Here is a 24,901-nt window from a genome sequence, read left to right as displayed (position 1 = left end):
AATAAAAATCACCTTTAGTCAGGAAAAATGGAAAAACTTTAGAAACGTACCTCAAGCCTAATCATTATTTCGCAATTCATGAATTTACACTCTTGCTGATCAGAACTGCCTTCAAAATTGTCACAACCTATCGTGTGGCGATAACTGTAGATGGTGCAGGTATAGAACTTGGCATGAAAGTTTAGGTATAACTGACATTCCTCCACGGCGAGCACTAAAGAAAACAGGGAAATGTGACAGTTCCATAGTGCAACAGTGTATAGCGGCTCATCAGTTTACCACCTGAAAAAAAATATAACAGATCTCTTGTGTTACTAACTACTAGTATTAGATGTTTTGTCACAGCAGTAAGTAATAGCCTATCAACTTGAGCTGTATTTTTGTGCTACGCTAGCAAGCTCTATGTGTAAACATAGAGTTACCTAGCGTAGCACAAAAAAAGTATTAAAGTACAAATACAGCCGTCACTGTCTTCACCAATAAGATTTTACCATCATAGTTTTATTACTCTACTTCAACCTTCTAAATATAATGGTTAGTTATCGATACACCATTTGCTGTACTCTAACTGAGTGAAGGGCGAACCTGACAATAGCTCAGTTACTATAGAACTTTGCAAATGATCAGGTACCATAGAACCTTACAATTGATCAAGTACCAAAAACCTTACGATACATCAGGTACTACAGAGCCTTACAATATATCAGGTACCATAAAGCTTCATAATAGATAAGATACCATAGAACCTAACAATATATCAGGTACAATAGATGATTGTTTGACTTATAGAATAAAGAAGTAACTTGTACTGGTAAATATCAGCATTACTTACAAGAGCTTAACACTTTCACTATATCTGAACCAATAATATTTGAATTAGCACCTACAAGTTAAGTAAAAGTGCACAAACTAAACATAGTCAAAATAGAATAATATGACAAGCAAATTCAACACTCATGTTTATTTGAAAACAACTGTTTTAAAACTATCTTGTGATGTCAATTCTACATTGTCAGGTTGACTGGTACCTTTGCAGTAGAGAACAGCGAGCTGACTTTTTGGATTTATCAGATCTTGTGGAAGTTGAGCTTTTTACCAGTAGGTGTTACTGGTATGACAGTAAGCGGGTGTATGGTAACTGGTATGGTAAACGTGTGACCTCATTAAGGTTGATAACAGCTTGTCCTCGCTATCAAAGGCATGCAGAAGCATAAGGTTCCAAATGTCCTCTGCTACTCTGAATTAAAGAAAAAATAACCATGTCATAAAAACCAATCATATGTTAACTAGTTTCAAAAGAATTCTCAACTTTAACCAGATGTGAAGCAATTGAACAGTTTCTTTTTCAGTGAATAATTTAGTGAGCATACTCAATGAATAATATGCAACATGTGCATTCTATGCTATCATATGAGTCGTGTCCTTTTGTCTGTCTGAAACCACAATTACAGGTTTAGAAAAACATTACATTGCGTAGGATTCGAATTTGCAACCTTCAATCCATTACACCCAAATAGAATAGATACCATAGAACCTTACAATATATCAAATACCATTGAACCTGATAATATATCAGATATCATAAAACTTTACAATCGGTCAGGTACCATAAAACTTTAAAATAGAGAAAATACATATCTTTCTATAAATGCTAGCCACTTATTAAAATTTACACGCAAAATAAAAATTACTTTTAGTCAGGAAAAATGGAACAACTCTAGGAACGTACCTCAAGCTGAATCATTATTTCGCAATTCATGAATTTATACTCTTGCTGATCGGAACTGCCTGCAAAATTGTCACAATCTATCGGGTGGCGATAACTGTAGATGGTGCAGGTATAGAACTTGGCATGAAAGTTTAGGTATAACTGACATTCCTCCACGGCGAGCACTAAAGAAAACAGGGAAATGTGACAGTTCCATAGTGCAACAGTGTATAGCGGCTCATCAGTTTACCACCTCAAAAAAATATAACAGATCTCTTGTGTTACTAACTACTAGTAAAAGAGGTTTTGTCACAGCAGTAAATAATATCAACTTGAACTGTATTTTTGTGCTACGCTAAGTAATTCTATGTGTAAACATAGAGTTACCTAGCGTAGCACAAAAAATGTATTAAAGTATAAATACCGCCGTCACTGTCTTTACCAATAAGATTTTACCATCATAGTTTTATTACTCTACTTCAACCTTCCAAATCTAATGGTTAGTTATCGATACAACATTTGCTGTACTCTAACTGTATGTAGGGCAAACCTGACATTAGCTCATTTACCATAGAACTTTGCAATTGATCAGGTACCATAAAACTTTAAAATAGAGAAAATACATATCTTTCTATCAATGCTAGCCACTTATTAAAATTTACACGCAAAATAAAAATTACTTTTAGTCAGGAAAAATGGAACAACTCTAGGAACGTACCTCAAGCTGAATCATTATTTCGCAATTCATGAATTTATACTCTTGCTGATCGGAACTGCCTGCAAAATTGTCACAATCTATCGGGTGGCGATAACTGTAGATGGTGCAGGTATAGAACTTGGCATGAAAGTTTAGGTATAACTGACATTCCTCCTCGGCGAGCACTAAAGAAAACAGGGAAATGTGACAGTTCCATAGTGCAACAGTGTATAGCGGCTCATCAGTTTACCACCTGAAAAAAAATATAACAGATCTCTTGTGTTACTAACTACTAGTATTAGATGTTTTGTCACAGCAGTAAGTAATAGCCTATCAACTTGAGCTGTATTTTTGTGCTACGCTAGCAAACTCTATGTGTAAACATAGAGTTACCTAGCGGAGCACAAAAAATGTATTAAAGTACAAATACAGCCGTCACTGTCTTTACCAATAAGATTTTACCATCATAGTTTTATTACTCTACTTCAATCTTCTAAATATAATGGTTAGTTATCGATACACCATTTGCTGTACTCTAACTGAGTGAAAGGTGAACCTGACAATAGCTCAGTTACTATAGGACTTTGCAAATGATCAGGTACCATAGAGCCTTACAATTGATCAAGTACCAAAAACCTTACGATACATCAGGTACTACAGACACTTACAATATATCAGGTACCATAAAGCTTCATAATAGATAAGATACCATAGAACCTAACAATATATCAGGTATAATAGATGATTGTTTGACTTATAGAATAAAGAAGTAACTTGTACTGGTAAATATCAGCATTACTTACAAGAGCTTAACACTTTCACTATATCTGAACCAATAATATTTGAATTAGCACCTACAAGTTAAGTAAAAGTGCACAAACTAAACATAGTCAAAATAGAATAATATGACAAGCAAATTCAACACTCATGTTTATTTGAAAACAACTGTTTTAAAACTATCTTGTGATGTCAATTCTACATTGTCAGGTTGACTGGTACCTTTGCAGTAGAGAACAGCGAGCTGAATTTTTGGATTTATCAGATCTTGTGGGAAGTTGAGCTTTTTACCAGTAGGTGTTACTGGTATGCAAGCGTGTGACCTCATTAAGGTTGATAACAGCTTGTCCTCGCTGTCAATGGTATGCAGAAGTATAAGGTTCCGGATGTCCTCTGCTACTCTGAATTAAAGAAAAAATAACCATGTCATAAAAACCAATCATATGTCAACTAGTTTCAAAAGTATTCTCAACTTTAACCAGATGTGAAGCAATTAAACAGTTTCTTTTCAGTGAATAATTAAGTGAGCATACTCAATGAATAATATGCAACATGTGCAATCTATGCTATCATAAGAGTCGTGTGTTTTTGTCTGTCTGAAACCACAACTAAAGGTTTGGAAAAATATTGCATTGCGTAGGATTCGAATTTGCAACCTTCAATCCACTACACCCAAATAGATTAAATACCATAGAACATTACAATATATCAGATACCATTGAACCTTATAATATATCAGATATCATAAAACTTTACAATTGATCAGGTACCATAGCACCTTACAATCGAGAAAATACATAACTTTCTATCAATGCTAGTCACTTTTTAATGTTTACAAACAAAATTAAAATTACCTTTAGTCAGGAAGAATGGAACAACTCTAGGAACGTACCTCAAGCTGAATCATTATTTCCCAACTCATGAATTTATACTTTTGCTGATCGGCACTGCCTGCAAAATTGTCACAATTTATCGGTTGGCGACAACTGCAGATGGTGCAGGTATAGAACTTGGCATGAAAGTTTAGGTATAACTGACATTCCTCCTCGGCGAGCACTAAAGAAAACAGGGAAATGTGACAGTTCCATAGTGCAACAGTGTATAGCAGCTCATCAGTTTACCACCTGAAAAAAAATATAACAGATCTCTTGTGTTACTAACTACTAGTATTAAATGTATTGTCACAGCAGTAAGTGATATCAACTTGAACTGTATTTTTGTGCTACGCTAGCAAACTCTATGTGTAAACATAGAGTTACCTAGCGTAGCACGAAAAATGTATTAAAGTATAAATACAGCAGTCACTGTCTTCACCAATAAGATTTTTACCATCATAGTTTTATTACTCTACTTCAACCTTCCAAATCTAATGGTTAGTTATCGATACAACCTTTGCTGTACTCTAACTGTATGAAGGGCGAACCTGACAATAGCTCAGTTACCATAGAATTTCGCAATTGATCAGGTACCATAGAGCCTTACAATTGATCAAGTACCAAAAACCTTACAATACATCAGGTACTACAGAGCCTTACAATATATCAGGTACCAATAAGCTTTATAATAGATAAGATACCATAGAACCTAACAATATATCAGGTACAGTAGATGATTGTTCAACTTATAGAATAAAGAAGTAACTTGTACTGGTAAATATCAGCATTACATACAATAGCTTAACACTTTCACTATATCTGAACCATTAATATTTAATTTATCACTTACAAGTTAAGTAAAGTGCACAAACTAAACATAGTCAAAATAGAATAATATGACAAGTAAATTCGACACTGATGTTTATTTAAAAACAACTGTTTAAAACTATCTTGTGATGTCAATTCTGCATTGTCAGGTTGGCTGGTACCTTTGCAGTAGAAAACAGCGAGCTGACTTGTTGGATTTATCAGATCTTTTGGGAAGTTGAGATTTACCAGTAGGTGTTACTGGTATGCAAGCGTGTGACCTCATTAAGGTTGATAACAGCTTGTCCTCGCTGTCAAAGGCATGCAGAAGCATAAGGTTCCAAATGTCCTCTGCTACTCTGAATTAAAGAAAAAATAACCATGTCATAAAAACCAATCATATGTTAACTAGTTTCAAAAGAATTCTCAACTTTAACCAGATGTGAAGCAATTGAACAGTTTCTTTTTCAGTGAATAATTTAGTGAGCATACTCAATGAATAATATGCAACATGTGCATTCTATGCTATCATATGAGTCGTGTCCTTTTGTCTGTCTGAAACCACAATTACAGGTTTAGAAAAACATTACATTGCGTAGGATTCGAATTTGCAACCTTCAATCCACTACACCCAAATAGAATAGATACCATAGAACCTTACAATATATCAGATACCATTGAACCTGATAATATATCAGATATCATAAAACTTTACAATCGGTCAGGTACCATAAAACTTTAAAATAGAGAAAATACATATCTTTCTATCAATGCTAGCCACTTATTAAAATTTACACGCAAAATAAAAATTACTTTTAGTCAGGAAAAATGGAACAACTCTAGGAATGTACCTCAAGCTGAATCATTATTTCGCAATTCATGAATTTATACTCTTGCTGATCGGAACTGCCTGCAAAATTGTCACAATCTATCGGGTGGCGATAACTGTAGATGGTGCAGGTATAGAACTTGGCATGAAAGTTTAGGTATAACTGACATTCCTCCTCGGCGAGCACTAAAGAAAACAGGGAAATGTGACAGTTCCATAGTGCAACAGTGTATAGCGGCTCATCAGTTTACCACCTCAAAAAAATATAACAGATCTCTTGTGTTACTAACTACTAGTAAAAGAGGTTTTGTCACAGCAGTAAATAATATCAACTTGAACTGTATTTTTGTGCTACGCTAGGTAATTCTATGTGTAAACATAGAGTTACCTAGCGTAGCACAAAAAAAGTATTAAAGTATAAATACCGCCGTCACTGTCTTTACCAATAAGATTTTACCATCATAGTTTTATTACTCTACTTCAACCTTCCAAATCTAATGGTTAGTTATCGATACAACATTTGCTGTACTCTAACTGTATGTAGGGCAAACCTGACATTAGCTCATTTACTATAGAACTTTGCAATTGATCAGGTACCATAGCACCTTACAATAGAGAAAATACATAGCTTTCTATCAATGCTAGTCACTTTTATATGTTTACACGCAAAATAAAAATCACCTTTAGTCAGGAAAAATGGAAAAACTTTAGAAACGTACCTCAAGCCTAATCATTATTTCGCAATTCATGAATTTACACTCTTGCTGATCAGAACTGCCTTCAAAATTGTCACAACCTATCGTGTGGCGATAACTGTAGATGGTGCAGGTATAGAACTTGGCATGAAAGTTTAGGTATAACTGACATTCCTCCACGGCGAGCACTAAAGAAAACAGGGAAATGTGACAGTTCCATAGTGCAACAGTGTATAGCAGCTCATCAGTTTACCACCTGAAAAAAAATATAACAGATCTCTTGTGTTACTAACTACTAGTATTAGATGTTTTGTCACAGCTGTAAGTAATAGCCTATCAACTTGAGCTGTATTTTTGTGCTACGCTAGCAAACTCTATGTGTAAACATAGAGTTACCTAGCGTAGCACAAAAAATGTATTAAAGTACAAATACAGCCGTCACTGTCTTTACCAATAAGATTTTACCATCATAGTTTTATTACTCTACTTCAACCTTCTAAATATAATGGTTAGTTATCGATACACCATTCGCTGTACTCTAACTGAATGAAGGGCGAACCTGACAATAGCTCAGTTACTATAGGACTTTGCAAATGATCAGGTACCATAGAGCCTTACAATTGATCAAGTACCAAAAACCTTACGATATATCAGGTACTACAGAGCCTTACAATATATCAGGTACCATAAAGCTTCATAATAGATAAGATACCATAGAACCTAACAATATATCAGGTACAATAGATGATTGTTTGACTTATAGAATAAAGAAGTAACTTGTACTGGTAAATATCAGCATTACTTACGAGAGCTTAACACTTTCACTATATCTGAACCAATAATATTTTAATTAGCACCTACAAGTTAAGTAAAAGTGCACAAACTAAACATAGTCAAAATAGAATAATATGACAAGCAAATTCAACACTCATGTTTATTTGAAAACAACTGTTTTAAAACTATCTTGTGATGTCAATTCTACATTGTCAGGTTGACTGGTACCTTTGCAGTAGAGAACAGCGAGCTGACTTTTTGGATTTATCAGATCTTGTGGGAAGTTGAGCTTTTTACCAGTAGGTGTTACTGGTATGCAAGCGTGTGACCTCATTAAGGTTGATAACAGCTTGTCCTCGCTGTCAATGGCATGCAGAAGTATAAGGTTCCGGATGTCCTCTGCTACTCTGAATTAAAGAAAAAATAACCATTATAAACTGTTAAAAAAGAAATTTCTAATAATCCAGTATTATGTACTTTTGAAATAAATGCTAAACATAGAGTTTCTGCCGATGCTAGTAGAAATGCACTAGGCACAGTTTTGTTACAGTATAACGAAGAAGATGCGTGGCAACCTGTAGAATATGCTTCTAGGAAACTGACTGAAACTGACAGTAGATATGCCATAGTTGAAAAGGAAGCTTTAGCTACGGTATGGGCATGTGAGAAGTTTGATTAATATTTAGTTGGTAGAAAATTTGAAATAGAAACTGACCACAAGCCTTTAATTGCAATTTCAGGTGAAAAGGATTTGTCTAAGCTACCTGTAAGAGGACAACGTTTTAAGTTAAGACTAATGAAATATGATTATGACATTTTTCACACTCCTGGAAAAGATATGTTTATTGCTGATTTGCTTAGCCGTCCGAACAGTGGGGCTGTTTGTGATGAGGTAAGTAAAACTGTTTGTAATAAGCTAGAAGCTTATGTCAACTCGATAGTTTGCTCTTCTGAATATGGGGATGTTAAAGAAGAGAAACTAAGAGAAGAGGTTAGTAAAGATTCAGACGCTCTCAAGTGTATAGAGTATTTTTAATCTGGTTGGCAATCTGAATTGGATGATTTTCATAAAGAACTGATAGGTTTATATGGATCGTGAGAGATTAAGTAGTTATAATAATATATTGTTATATGACTCTAGGCTGTATATTCCTAAGTCATTAGGACTAAAGTATTTAGAAATTTGTCATGAAAGTCATCAGGGCATAATGAAACGTCGTAGACGAGCTCAGTGCCATTTTTGGTTGTCTGGTTATAGTAAGGAAATTGCAGATTATATAAATAGATGTAATGTTTGCATTACGCATAGTAAAGTCAAACACCAGCCTATGGTGATAGGTTCGGATATACTTATGTTTGATAACGAATATTATCTGATAGCTATAGACTATTATTCAAAGTGGATAGAATGTCTGCATATAGAATCTCAAACTGCTAGAGAGATAATTCGAGTACTCAAGTATCTGTTTTCTTGATTTGGTATACCCAACGTTATCAGGTTTGATAATGGAACTTGTCATGCTAGTAAACAATTTAAAAACTTTTGAGAGAAAATGGGTTTCATTCTAACTACTAGTAGCCCACGGTATCCTTGTTCTAATGGTTTAGCAAAAAGTGCCGTAAAATTGTTAAAGGATTATGGGAGAAAAGTCGAGATAAAGATGTGGCTTTGTCTGCATATACGACTACACTTTTGGCTTCAGGATATACGCCAAGTGATCTGATTTTTAGTCAAGCTATTAGATCAAACTTGAGCTTCCCATTAGAAAGTGATGAAGACTATGAACTGTTTGAAGAAAATGAAGTTAGCCGCAAAAACAAAATTAGGAAACATTGGGATAAAAAGTATAGTTTCTAAGTTAGACCAGTTAAAAGCTGGTCAAATGGTTTATGCAAAAGCCTCTACTGATGTAGGTTCAAAAGGTATAGTTTTGAGAAAGGATAAATCTTCTGAAAGTTACTGGGTCAATGTAGGCATGAGTGAAATACGCAGAAATAGAAAACATTTGTTTTTGTTGAAATCTGATGACGAAAATACATCGTCTGACTCTTCTGATGATATTGTCTTCCCTTGGGTAGCTACTCCTAAAAAAATGACAACTCTGAAGTAGTAGAAAATGCCAACGGTTTATCTGAAAGTCAGGAGAACATGATCCCTGATTTAGAGCTTCTTGAACAAGGGCAGGAAACACCTGGTGTGGCTGAGCACGTGGAGGAAACTCCCGACATCGGTGAACACGAGGAGGAGACTTCTGTTGTTGAGAATAGACTTGTTCTAGAAAATAGTAATGTTTGCCTAGAAGAAATTCTAGAAATGGAATTGTGCCTCTTAGTAAAAGACCTGCCGTCACTATCTCAGGTCGAGTTAGTAAACCACCTAAGAAATACGATATGGAATATTATAAATATTTTTGTTATAGTTTCAGATTGATATCTGACAAATCTTACTTCTCACTGGACTATCACTTATGAATAGTGCTGGCGATTCGCCGGGAGGTGGTGGTGCCGAGAGCAGCCGTGTAAGTAGAGGCAGGGGTGGGGTGTGAAGGTGACAAAGGATTCGGAGGGTAACACGGTGTTTAGTAAGCAGAAGGTGAGCGAGTCGGGTAAGAATGAGGGCGAAGGTAAGAAAGAAGTGTACGGTAAGCCAGGTAACATTAAGTGTGTTGTCTGCAAAAGCATTAAAGACCATTAGGCTGCTCAGTGTCCTGGATTTATTTGTTATAAATGTAAAGTTCAAGGACATTATGCTGTAGGTTTCAAAAAGATATTGTGTAGATTTCGTGGGAAGTTAGACCATGGACTTGAAGGTTGTAATTTTTGTGGGTCTTCCTATAGAGATATTGCAGCGGGTATTAAGCGTAGGGTGGAGGAGGGTAACAATAGGGGACCGGACTTTAAGTTGAAGAAGCCTAGTTCGAGTTTACCCTCTGTTGCTAAGATGGATAGTTTTGCAGAACAGATGGAGACAGAGTATGTTTCGACTGAGACTACCATCAGGCAGAGGAAAGCTATGATGTTGCATAGGAGGAGGCAAGTAGAGGAGCAGTACAAGCACGCATTGTCTGCTATAAAGAAAGACATAAGAGAGTTGGAGGAGGAGATTAAGAGTGAGGAGTATAGAGAGGCTCTGTTGCACTTGTCTGCTGTAAAGCAAAAGAGGGCTCAGAGGAGGGGTGCAAGGGACGCGAGTTCTGTAACGATTACCGGAAAGGAGAGTAAGGTTGAGGAATCCAAAGAGGAGATCCAATCTGAAACCTCCGTTGTGAGAGTAGTCCCTAGCAGAGATGCTAGTTTTGAGAAGAGTAAGGTTGAGGAACCCAAAAAGGAGGTCCAACCTGAAAGCTCCGGAAAGAGTGGCAATGACGACCAGCTCGCTGGTTCCGAGCTAGAAGTTCAGAGTGGCAACAACGACCAGTTCGCTGGTTCTGAGTCAAAAGTTTAGAGTGGAAATGACGACCAGCTTGCTGGTTCCGAGCCAAAAGTTTCAGATAACCCGGTGGTAATGGAGGCGAAACCTGAGAAGGCCAATTGGTATGGGGATATTGTCAGTATGAAGGTGATTTGGGTAAATGAAGATGAGATAGATTGAGACGGACTGGGTTGCGAGTAAAACTGTTAAATTTGCGATAACTGATGACTGAAGAAAAGACGAGTAATTAAACAGAATATTGGGTGAGTAGAAAGATTTTTATCTCATCTTCGATACGGTAACTATGATTTGAAGCTTTTGTGACTAACTAACCTGCTTGGCTTGATAACCCCGCGTCATTGAATTTAACTCTCTTCTTGAGAGATTATTTGTTCTGCTGATTGTGGTTGCACTTGTGTGAATTTGAGTGTATTGGAGTCAAAGTTTGTATTTTGGATTAGGCAGTGTAGTCTTGAGAAAAAAAGAGCATGTTATATATTCATACCGTAACATGTTCAGCAATAAAGAGCCACAGCTAAATCAGGGGTTCCCAACCAAGAGGGAATTGCCCCCTGGGGGGAATTTTGAACATACAGGGTGGAACAAAGAGGTGTTTGACTTTTTAGAGTTTTGTTGGTACCCTTTAGTGTAAGCTCGAGTGCCTTCCTCTAACAATTTCCACTTTCCACCATAAGTAAAACTAATCAACTGCTGTAATGTTTTTGAATAATAATTGTGAAATTTTATAACGTAAATTCTGGTCAACTTGTTTATTATCAGCTAGCTGCCAATCCATAAATGTAATGATATAACCACAAGTGCAAACCAGTCTGCAATCAAGTCCAAAGCCTTATCGCTGCCGATTCTTATTCAAATGGACAACCACAAGCTGCTCTAATTGTTTACCTTGGTAAGATTCACCACTCTTCAGCATCCTCCTACCTTTAAAAATAGCTGTTTTTAGTTTTGCCCCACAAAGTAAAAGAAATAAATGAAATCACTGCTGCTCTTATGTTGTCACTATTTGCTATACGATTATTTCCCTCCAATTTTATATAAATTTTAAGCAACCGTTGTCTCATTCATTTCATATTATACTCTCAGAAAGTGTAGACTTTTTAATAACTAAAAAGAAATAAAACTGATTGTATACCTAACTCTCTCCTGGAAAGGAGTGAAAAAGGTATGTCTATCTATACGTATTCCTTTATTTTTTAGATTAATGTTGTTTATCTATGTCTTTAGTTTCTGCAATTCTTGTCAACATTTAACATTATGTTTTATTAGCTAAATGTCATATGTTAATCAAGTTTTAAAAACCTAATTTCACGGTGTTAAGATGTAAATATACCACAACAAATGCATCTATACATCTGTTCGGAACTTCATTCCTAATTTTGGGAGGGCAGTTACAACTGCCATGCTGACATGTTCAGCTACATCCAGGCATGAATGCTTTGCTTATACAGTGTACCCTCGAGATATGATTACCCTGATATACGATTCTTTCACCTTACGAAGTCGAATATTGTGAGATCTTTACCTCGCTATACGAGTTTTATTTCACCATACGATTTTGAAAGAAGTTTTGCCCGTGTTAAAATTTGGCGGTCGGTGTGCTCATAACGCATGGCGAAATAAAAAAGACACCAAAATATAGTTTGCCGAATACATTTTCAGAACGTTTAGAAGAGACACGATGATCGACTTCTCTCACGGCATCATTCCGCGTGGAAAGTTTCGTGTGAAATTCACAAGAGGGCAAATATTCATTTGCAGCGTTATAATATATTTTACTATAAACTATGATATATGAACTATAAACTATAAATATGATCGTAGCCAATCATCATTTGCAATTATTATCAAAACAAGAACTCCATTAAAGCAAGCACAGGAAGGAGCTTACGACTGAAGATTCAAAGCAGTTAGAAGGCCATGCACTCGACCAGCATTCCAAATGAGCAAACATTTAGCAAGGACGAGGAAGTAGAAGATACAGCAATCCCCACATCGGCAGAAATATTTCAAGTGATTAATTTAGTTATATGGACTGGTATATTAAAACAATGCATGTATAATATTTTATCTCTTGTGTGACAGGTTTTTCATATTTTATTCATTTTATTTGTTTCCTTCTGATTTTATGTTTTATTTCCTTGTTTAACCATGTCTTTGCAGGTAGGCTTGTTATCTCCTACGTGAATACAATTCATCATATGTATGTAACTCATATATCTAACTACTCAAGATAGTTGACGCATCCACTTTACTTTCTGAAACTTGTTAAAGCCCTGTCCTCTACGGTATAAATACGTACAAACTTTGTACGTATGGCTACATTGATTCTTGTGCACATTTCATACAAAAAAAATACTGTAGCACTCTCTCTGGATCCTTCTACAAGAGTTAGCTAGTTAGCAGTTTTTTTTTAAACTAGGAGAAAAATTGGACAGGACTAGACAACTTCTTTAGACTGCTAAAAACTCCATTTCATTAAATATTAAATTAATCTTCAAGTGTACAGCAACATAATTAGCATTGATACGTTTTTCCCTCATTTCTGCTTCATTTGCTATATGTGCCAGCTAGAGTCAAGTTACTCCAAAGGTATGTATGTCCTGCATAGTAAATAAAATCTCATTTTTATCGGTAACCATTAAATGGTCAGGCGTGTGAGAGGCCGCTTTCGATAACTGCATCGCTCGGCCTTTCTTATTAATTTTGGTTAAAAAAAATGTCTCAACCAGACATGCTAAATTTTATAATGAAAGTGAAGACAGAAACTTATGAATGATAAAACTTTGTGATAAACAGTTGAAATTCAGTAAAATAGTTCAAAATACATACTAAAACTCAGTTTAAAGTGTAAGTTTTGCAAGCCAAACTTATTCGAAGTGAATTCAATGCTTATGTTATGTGTACATTTTGAAGGTAAGAACTTCTTACTGTACAATCTGCATTTGGTAAACAGATTATACGTAATTTTGCGTTTTACAGTATTGCAGATTATAATCACTAGGTGCTCTTAATATAATGTAGCTACTGTATGTAACTATAGTTACTAAAGTTAACATACCATTTTGTTACTAAATTTCAATATGTACCGCATTTTTATAAAAATTTGGACGATTTTTACCTTTTTTTTCTTTGTATAATTACAATGGTTTCTATACCCGGACATACAATTTTTTCACCATACGATGCCAATCTTGGAACGGATTAACATCGTATCTCGAGGGTGCACTGTAGTACGATAAGGCAACCAGGGGAATTCCCCTATGGTTGGGAACTCCTGTAGTATGATGTTTAGTAGTGCTGCATTTTTATTGGCTGCTTGTACCAAGTAATAGTGGATGTTAATTACAGTAATTACTCTACAGTCAACAGGGAAGCTGCAGTACAGTACATTCTGATTTTCATCAGGTCAGTACCATAAGTCCTCATGCTCAAGCCGTGGGCTTATGCTCACAAACAGATGACTCATGACGGAAAAATAACTCTCAAATAAGCTGTCAGTGGTATCTAGCCGCCCTTACCAACAAGCCCCATATGCTCACAGAACAGGCGGCTAACGACTGAAGTTTTGTCATCATTGACTCTTTCGGGAGCGAGTGTTGAGACGGGTTTCGCTATACTTGTGTCCTTTTGAATAAGAAAACAGGCTACATCAGTGCATGTGAAAAGAATTTTCGTTCACTTCCATGTTCAAATTAAAATTCCTGAACCCTTGCATCAAGAACTCACTTGCCATGTCTCAGCTAGATCATTATTGCACTGTTAGAGGGCTTCATCTTTATGAAAAGATGCCGGTCAAGAATGAAAAGGTGTTAATAATCTATGACTGTGGTGAGCTAAACATACCTCATCATCTTCATAGATAAAAATTTCGTTTGGAATTTAAATTTACTTTTAAAAAATACCGAAAAAACACCCAAGAATTTGAGTGTCATGAATTCAAACTAAACAAATTCTTCATTGATAATTCACTGATAATTCATCTCGACTTGGGCGATAAATTCTTCTTTAGTGTAAAGTATTCCTTAAACATGTTCTTGAAAATAAACAAGTAGGTTGCCAAGACCCCATACATAAAAGTTTATTATGAATGCGCTTCTATGGTTATAGTGCGGCAACTGAGCAGAGACCGCATTTATCGAGAAGCCGCCCTGAGCTCCACATAAGTTTTAAAAGAATGGCCTTAGCCACGCCTGTCTATGACCTTGAACCAGAAGCCATGCCCAACGACAAGCCGCGCGACTTGAGCACGAGAACTTACGGTATATATTATATAATTTGCATTTGTGTATTTGGGATGTAATACAGTGTGTAATATTGTTCTTACTACAGATTTCATGTTAAAATGCGGCCTAAATATTGAACTAATAATATCTTTCATTACAGAATGAGTACTAGCAAGAAACAAAAATATGATGCAAGCTACATGCAATATTTATTTCAATGTCTAGTTAGCAAGGGTGAAGAAAAGCCAAATGTATGTGATGCATAAAAGTATTGGGCAATGATTCAATACGACCTAACAAATTGAAGCATCATCTCTCCTCAGCAAAGGAACAAAACTTCTTTGAGCGACATGGAAAACCGCTCAAGCAGATGAGGCTAGACACAATTGGGGCTTTTCATGAATGAAACTCCAAACTACTGGAAGTCTCCGTACAAGGTAGCATATGAAATCGCTAATCAGAAAAAACCCCATACCATTGGAGAAGATTTATTAAAGCCATGTACACTGATGATGGCGAAACCTATATTGGGAAAGGAGGCTGAGAAGAAGCTGGCTGCAGTGTCATTGTCTAATAACACAGTGCAGAGAAGAAATTGCAGCATGGTCAATGACATTAAAGATCAGGTTGTCCAGCAGATAATGTTATCTCCATTTGGGCTCTTTGCTATTCAGTTGGATGAGTCAACTGATGTAGCTTCATGCTCACAGTTAATGGTGTATGCCCGCTATGTACACAACGAAGAAATAAAAAAGGATTTTCTGTTTCGTGTACCTCTGGAAACCACAACCAAAGCTAAAGACATTTTTAATGTTGTCTCCAACTTTTTTGATGAAGTAGATCTAAAATGGGAAAATGTTATTAGCTGTTGTACAGATGGGGCACCAGCTATGCTAGGCACAAAATCAGGCTTTCAAGCTCTTGTAAAAAAGTTTCACTTAATGTAGAGAGCACTCACTGTATGCTGCACCGGCATGCATTGGCAGTTAGAACCCTTCCTTCATCTCTTTCCATTGTCTTACAGGAGGTAATCGAATTAATTAACTACATGAAGAGCAATGCACTGCACACAAGGCTATTTAAGGTACTTTGCAAAGACATGGATGTTGAGCACCAAACACGTTTGTATCACACACATGTTTGTTGGTTATCACGAGGTAATGTCACAGCTCGAGTTTACAGCCTCCGAAATGAACTGATATTGTTTACCGAGCAACAGGGAAAAGAGAGTTTCCATAAGCATCTCACAGACAACAACTGGATTATTCAGATTGCATATCTAGTAGATATTTTTGAGCAGTTTAATTAACTAAATCTGAAGATGCAGGGTCCTAATACTGACATGATCATATTTATCAACCAGCTGAATGCTTTTCAAGCAAAGCTGATGAGCTAGAAGAGGAAAGTCTGCTGTGGAAACTTTGCAATGTTTAAAGCTTAGACAACTTGCTGGACAGTGGCAACTTGGATCTTCCTCCTGAAATCCAGGACGAGATTGCAGAACATCTAGAACACCTTCACACAGAGTCCAAAAGATATTTCCCTAAAATACCTAGCGAAGACTTGGATCTGACCATCCATTTCAGTGTGAAGTCAACATGGTACCAGATGACTGTCAGAAAAAGTTTCTAGAGTTAAAACTTGAGTCGGCTGCAAAACTTTCATTTGGAATAACGTCCATTGCTGACTTTTAGCCAACAATGACCGCATGTTATCCCAAGGTAGTGAAAATTGAACTCCACAAACTGCTGCCATTTGTGACTACATAACTGTGCGAGTCAGGCTTCTCAACATTACACGTACTTCCCATTCAGTCTAAAACTTGTGATCAATTGATCGTACAAAATGATCAGCGCTGTGCTCTGTCCAAAACAAAGCCTCTCGTTGAAGTACTGTGCGCGAATGAGCGGCAACAGAATTCTCAATAATTACATAGTTACATGTTGTATAAAAATATTTTGTTATGTGTTTGCAAATGTACAATAAAGTCTCATTATAATTTGTATTAGTCTTCGTTTTTAGCCATGAAGTATGTGTGGAGGAATTCAAATTTCTGAACATGTCTGAGGGGGAACATAGTAAAAAAGGTTGGGAACCCCTGGGCTAAATAGACTACTAGAAGTTATAGCTACTCGAAGCTACGGCTTAGTCGGCTATTAGGCTGCGGCTTAAACGCCTAGGAGACACGTGACCCCCATGGATATATAGTGACTGGAGACAAAGCTGACAAAGGCCTCTTGTGATCTTGAGTCAACGGGGAGTGCTTAATCGCTCCCCCGAGCAATATAACAATATACCTTACAAAAATATACCAAAAATAACACCGCATGAACGATAAGCAAACAATGACAACGATGGTCCAGCACTGCAAGCAAATGTGATGAAAAGGTACAGCAACAATTTCAAAATCTCACAATATCTTAGTAAATCCACCATTGAATTTCCCTCTGACAATTTCTATATTTGACAGTACCCTAACAAGACAATCTACTTCTAAACTACTTGGCTTCATCATCAACGACGCTTTATCATGGCTAGACCACATCTCATTCATTTCAAATAAAATATCATCTAACCTAAGTTTATTTTATAACATTCGTCATCTTATGAACTTTGATACTGCCAGACTATATCACTATAATTTTATCCATTCCTATCTTATATATGGCCTGCATGTGTTTTACCCTACAACACCTGTAAAATATACCAACACACTATTTATTTTACAAAAAAGCTTTACGACTTATATGCAAAGACCTAAACATACCCCATAAAAACCAGCACTTACCATCTACCAACTTAATAACAAGCACTACCGGTGTTCTTCCCTTACCTAAGCTATCACATTACTTCACCTGCCTCGCTGCTCATTAAATACTCCACGATAACTGCCCTAAATATCTCAGCTATAGCTTTCAAACCGTAAACCATAGTCACAAAACCAGAAACAGGTTCAAATTACCTAGTGCCATAAGCCACAACAAACTCAACAGCAACCTGCTAAATTCATTTAATAATCTCTGCACTCATTTAAGAACTCTTCCTCTGCAATCTTTTAAAAAAAAACTCAAACTACATCTACTTTCCTCTGACCAATAATACCATTCACCATATAGCCTTACCTATTTTAACCATTTCATATTACACTTTGTTTTCATGACTAGAAAACTTGTCATTTATTTGTATACTATTTTCACTGAGCTATTATTTGTCCACTTTTTGTTTAAACAATACTCATATCAATCTTCAAGCTTGTGTTCTAATATTTTATGCATTCAGTTCTAATATTATTATATTAGTTAGACTATTCACTAGTTTTTTAGTTAGACTATAGTTTCTTTGCAGTCCTTTTTATTTTTTTTGTTGTACACCGCTTTTTAGTTAGTTTACTTGCCGTGGTACCTTGTGGAAAACATATTGTAAAATATGACTATTGATTACCACAATAAAGATTGCTCATATGTAACAAGGCGAGGTTTAAATGACACGTACGCCATTGACACGCGATAAACAAAACAAGATATAATGACTTAATACAAAGTTGTAGGGCTACTTGACCTTTGTTTTACTTACACTATGGAAAAGTTTATTGCACAGTGGAAACCGTTCATAATACTAGCTGTGAATGGTTTGCTAATAGCCTGGCCACGGTTATTATGAGCGATTTGTTTTTGTATAAACGTACAACAATGGACACGTTATGACGGCAGAGTTCCTTGACATTTACGTTACGCTAACTATTTTTTGACACATAAGCTCGCAAGTGCAATCACATACGCGCTCTATGTCATTAACTAATTAAGTAGGCGGAGCTTAGTAACGAAGCTGTTTGAATCCAGTCTGCCATCGTAATAACGGGAGGCTGTGTAATGCGAGGGATTGTTTGTATGTCACAGATGACATTTGCTTCAGGTGTGCTATTTTTTCAGTTGTTTGGTAAGCCTTACTGGCGACAAGGGCTACATGAATTAACCTAAAAGACTTGATTTACAATATTGATCTGACTTTTTCTACAGATAAGGAAAATTAAATTTGCTTTCGTTATTCTCATTGATCTTTTACTTGAAAATTTAGTCATACTAACGACTAACAAACAATAAGTTCAATAGTAATTTCAATGATCATTTTGTTCGTTTAAAATTTGATCACACGGCTATAATCAAAAATAGTAAATAGTGAATTTTCAATAGCTTTTTATGCATTATATCATTTCGAAAAACCAGAAGATTTCAAGAGATCAGATGGTTAGTTTGTATAAAAAGTGTTGAGAAAGTCGGTGTCGACCAGCCACTGGTGAGTTTGTTCGGCGTCCGAGTTGTCTTACAAGGGATAAGTAAGAGCTTTCATGCACAACCTCAATCGCTGCAAGCAACACCACCGGTTGCTCAGTATGGCTCCGCATTCTTCATATTTTACAGTAAGGATGAAAAGGTAGATAGCAATCAAATACATCTGGATAATATCAAACATAATACTGAAATGGGTGTACATTAGTAAGTACCCAAATAGTTACACAAGCAAATGCAAACATTTACATGGTGTATATTCGAACCCCGCTGTGCAGAGGTCTATCATTGTTACCACAGTGTGGTCTTTTAGGTGACTTAAAAAGTACCTTTCTTTGTAGTTGTCAATTTCGCTACTCTTTGCTTCATTGTTCACAGGTTTTTCATTCTCTCTTTTATCTCTACCAGCATTTTGGGTTGCCATTGTTTTTTTATAGAAAGTCTTGTTTTCTGTCATTTGATTTTTTATGCAAGCTGATTTTTGTATTATTAATTGAAACATTTCTAGTCATTGGGATAGTTTTAAGTCTTGTAGTTTGTTTAAATTCATTGCTTTGCTCAGTTTGCTTACAGAATAAAATTATGTGCGCAAATGTTTGTAACGGAAATTTTAGTTCCTGTAAAAGATACCGTAGATCGTGATATCAGTTAATGTAAATACATAAGCTGATAAAACTGTATCATCTATTAAACCATAACTGTCACGAACAACTTTTATTGTATTTACTAGGTAAATCAGACACGCTGATTTCGATTTTGTACTCAAAATAAAGATTAGTCCACTAACCTTCAAAGTCATTTAGGCTTTTTTAAAGCGTTTCAATATCCGTTTCGAAAACAACACAATCGGCATTACAAGCTCCGCCCATAAATATGTGACGAAACCTAGCTTTTTCAGAAACGGAAGTTAGGAAAGTTTAGTCCGATTTAAAATAATAGAGATGGGTGTCTTAAAACCCATTATTGTCTAAATCCAGCCTGTAAAATAATTTCAGTTTTTTTATGAAAGGGATATAAACTATTTAAAATTGCTCGCAGCTTGTTACATGACGTTTAAATGGGCTGGACGCCGAGAAAAAGGAGCTCAAAAAGCGCGGTTTTATCACGAGCTAGCGTTGTTATCGCGCTTTTTAAATACGCAATGCTGAATAGCTTATCTATCTTTCAGAAAAAACTGATATTATTTTTAAAGCTGGATTTAGATATTAATAGATTTTAAAACACCCATCTCTATTATTCTAAATCGGTCTAAACATCTTTACGTAACTTCTGTTCCTAAAAAGCTAGGTTACATCAAGTATTTATGGGCGGAGCTTGTTATGCCGATCGTGTTGTTTTCGAGACCGATATTAAAACGCTATAAAAAATCCTTTATTACTCTGAAAGTTAGTGGCCTAATCTTTATTTTGATTACAAAATCGGAATCAGCATGTCTGATTTACCGAGTAAATACGATAAAAGTTGTTCGTGGCAGTTATGGTTTAAGTTGATAAGAAAAGCTGTGATAAGAGCTTTTCAGAAAGATGAAACTTCTTAGCTTGATTGCACTAATACGAATTCTGCCTTGAGACAAATTGAAATGATTTAAGTGTATGTAACAAGTTAATTGTTAAGAATTTGTTCTGAATTTTTTACAGAATCATATTTTATTATTAGTTTATGCTATGATTTCCTGTCATAGATAAAAGTATGCTTGTTTGTGCCTTTATAACGGGAAGATTCAGGTTAAACTATAATCATTGTTTAACCATTTCCCATAGATGTTGGTGAAATAATTGCTGTCACTGTTTAAACATCCGCTCTGGGTTGTTATTGGATGTCAGGTGAAACAAACAAACAGACAATTAGGGGTATAAAGAAGTATACAATTTGATAATAACATGTAAAATATTTTAGGGTGCAGACTGTTTAGTTGTAAGGATTTGTCTTTGTTAATAATTTTAAAGTATGACCTAGTACATGAAAACACTGAAACTACAAACTTAATATTTGAGTGTCTGATCACAACCTTCTATATTTTAACATGAAAACATTAACTGCCAGAAGAAAATAGTAGTAATAGTAATAAAGACAAGCATTTAATACTAATTACAAAAGAACCAGCATTTCTAAGCTATGAAAAAGTTTGGGCGCCTTTTAATTGGAAGCAGTAGTTTGTGCTGTGAGAAATGGGCTAATCACTACTGAGAATTCAGATGTTGTGTAAAATTGAAGTGTGGTGGTAAAACAAGAACTTCTTAGTAGATAATATCTGGTGAAATGCAACTCTATAGGTTTATTGCCTATTTTAAGCCCATTAAGGAGGCTGCTATAAAAATATGACCATGTACACGTTTATTTTATACAATGAATAATCTATCATATTCAAGTGCGGATTAGCTGCTCTGATAAAACACACTCACAACAGCTAATATGGTAACAAGACACAACACTCACTTATCATGGCCTGTTTAAAAGTACAGTGATGACACAAACTGTTACTGTATTAATAATCAGAGATAACATTACAGATTAGTGGTTGAGTAATATTGTTGTGTAACTTTAAACATGTACTGGTTTTTATCAACTTTTTAAATTGTAAAAATAGACAGAGCTTTGGGAAATTTTGACTAGAAATAGTTGCAATATTATATAATCATATTAAAACGTTCATTTTTAAACTTGACTATCTTTGAGCATGAAGGCAAAGCAAGTGTTTATAAGATGGAAGCAATTCTCAAGCATTAAAACTGACACATCTTCTAAGCTTATTGTTTAAAACTTGTGTTTTGAACAAACAATTTGAGAATAGCTAATTCTACGAACCCTACGACTTTGATGAATTCGAGTTTTCTAATGGACCCGTTTGTGTAAAAGAACATTTTGCTAGCTCACAAGCTGGTTAGTAGAATTCTATAACCTCCACTTAAAAGTTAATGCTGGGCGTATAAATACGAAGCAACCTTTTTCGAACTTTGTGGAATATGTTTCCACCTCACATTATGATTATCTGCCATTTTTGGCAATCAAAGCCTTCAGTTTGACATCTGGATGATAGAAAATGTGTAAAAATATATTGCGATCATACATTGCTCATCCTCGGTATTGACATCACATATAATATGTCTGTGTTTTACCAAACAAGTGACCTTGTGTCACAGCATAGAGCTTCCATCATAATTATTTTGTGTTTTCCAAACTGTTTTGATTTTTCAAGTTCAAAATCTTTGGTGAACAAGGATATATCATTATTATAATTGGAGAAATTAAAATCATTTTAAAATGCTGTCATTTAACATTCAAGGTTTTGTTGAAGGTCGTTTCATAATCACGAAGCACTTTTGCTGTGTAGAATTAACCAATCGAAAAGGAAGTTTAAAGCAATAAAACAACGAGTTAGCTGTATTTTTGATGCTCTCCATCTGGCTAGTTCATTGTTACAGCAAAGCTGAGTCCATTATCACATGAAACATCTGGTTTCAGTTTAAAGAACACATCTTCTAAACCTTTTACCACCATAAGCCAATGAGTTATATGGCAATGCCTGTCTTTCCTATTTGCACAGACGTTTTCTATAAGTATCAAACAGAATAAAGAATATCAAGCTAAAATCAGATAATTATAACTTTAGTGTCAATAAAGGTAATGAATGTTTGAGATAAGATAACAATTTCCTTTCCCACATCGAATCAAATTTGTAAAATAATATCCATTAAAATCTTTGTCTATATGTCAGTGTGTAGTTATTTAAAAAAAGTATGATAAAAAAACATTTTAAAAAAGCCAGGTGATGTACAAATAGTATCTCTTTGGGATTTTTTGTGACAGAACTGATACTAGAGGAAATGCACTTTTTTTAGCATTCAATTATTTTCACATTAGGTACTCATATAGTCATATGTTTAATTAATTATGGATTATTAATCGAATAATTAAACGACAAATTTTAATAATTTGCCAAGTATGTTTTTAAACCCTATGATTTACTTCTACTGAAAATTCACAAACTGTCTTGAGAATTACTGTTAATAATAGATGTAAGTTAGTTGCTTATTAATTTATATATATTCCCAACCAAGGTTGAGTTTGGTTGTTAAAATTGTCTTCTATTGCTTTATACACAATCAATATTATTCATAATGATTATGATATGTATTTCCAACAAAATAGTTGGTCCAACCTCATCTGTAACATGTGAATACCAGATTTGTGTTTGTCCAAAACTTGGACAAGTTAAGGCAAAATAAGTCTAAAGAACGAGATTTTAGTCATTTTGCTAAGCCAATCATAAGCTAGTACTGAACACTAAGTGTCAGTACCTATCTACAACTGTCTACAAAGCTTCAGTTCTTTAGTCCTAGTTTATAGTATTAATATACTTACCTTGATAAATTATAGTACAGAGTATTTGCTCATAGAACAACTTACTTTTGTGGCTTCACACGTCCTCTGGTATTGAATGATCTGTACCACATTATTGTGGTAAGTTCAATTCCTTCTAGAACAGCCTGGCAGGTTACCATATTAAATTGTTTTTATTGAGATAGTCAGTAAATATATTTTAATTTCCAAAAATGAATGAACATACATTAAAAGAAATATAATCATCTCAGACCATTAGCCTTATGAATAGGCATAATTGTATATATTTGTATCGATTGACCAAATCATTCACAGATTAATATAAGTTGTACAATCATTCTACTGAGAGTTATTATTTTACTTTTTTAGTAATAATAATGTTGCACGCTGTAATAATATTAATTGCTCGTCTGAGATGAACGTGCTTGCGGTAGAAGCTAAACTGGCTTTGAAAATGTCCAAGCAATTCCTGCAAAACATTTCGGACATTTTTGTGGTTGGTAAAACCAATTTATGCTGATTAACTGTACAGTATATCGGAATACATTAAAAGGTTTACACCTTTAAATAAACTTTAAAGGTTGACTCGCAACAAAGTTCACATTACAGTTATTTGGTATCAAAAGATTCACCATGTCTTACTCTGCTGTGTTGTAGGTGCAAAATATGGGGAAATCTGATTACAAGCTCTTATAAGCTCAAAAACGAACAGTTAATCGCCGTCATCACAAAACGCTGTAAGTTGGAATTAGTTTATTTCTCTGACGTATTCAAACAATTTGATTATTGTTTTGACATGTGATGTTATCACGTTAATTGAACGGCTAATAAAAAGTTCAATATAAAACGTTTTGTAACACTAGTTTATGACAAACACTTCGGGGGTTCTACCGAAAAGCCCGTGTCAAATCTAGATGCTCGCTACTTTGCAGTTCTGTTTCGGATTGGTCTAATCGTCTAGTCGTAATCTGATCATGTGACCCATACTTCCTGCCAAGCAGCGCAAATAATTTTATGCAGCATTTTTCGACTATCACAGGTAATCAACAGGCTCGTCATGTTTATCAGAGGATGATATGCACTCCTAGGAGCTAAGGTTAAAAGATTAAGCAAATTTTTACGTTAGGTTTTGAAATATCGATGCTCAAAATGACAGCATTACAATGATTATGTAATTGACGCGTAATGACAATATGCATGGTTCTATTGAATGCTTGAAGTATATTTGTGAAAATTTTTTGACGAATAAGGTTGCATGAAAGTGTAACCGGGAGCCATCTCGTTCAACTACGTCCCATTTGAGCCGTTTTGCAAAGGGATTTTAATCCACAGCGTTTTTGTAATGGCCGCAATTAACCGTTTGTTTTTGAGCTCTCAAGAGCTTGTAATCACATTTCCACATATTTTGCATCTATAACACAGCAGAGTAAGACATAGTGAATCTTTTGATACCAAA

The sequence above is a fragment of the Watersipora subatra genome, chromosome 11, assembly GCF_963576615.1.
Source record: "Watersipora subatra chromosome 11, tzWatSuba1.1, whole genome shotgun sequence".
NCBI lineage: Eukaryota > Metazoa > Bryozoa > Gymnolaemata > Cheilostomatida > Watersiporidae > Watersipora > Watersipora subatra.
This window is presented reverse-complemented; position numbering follows the sequence as displayed.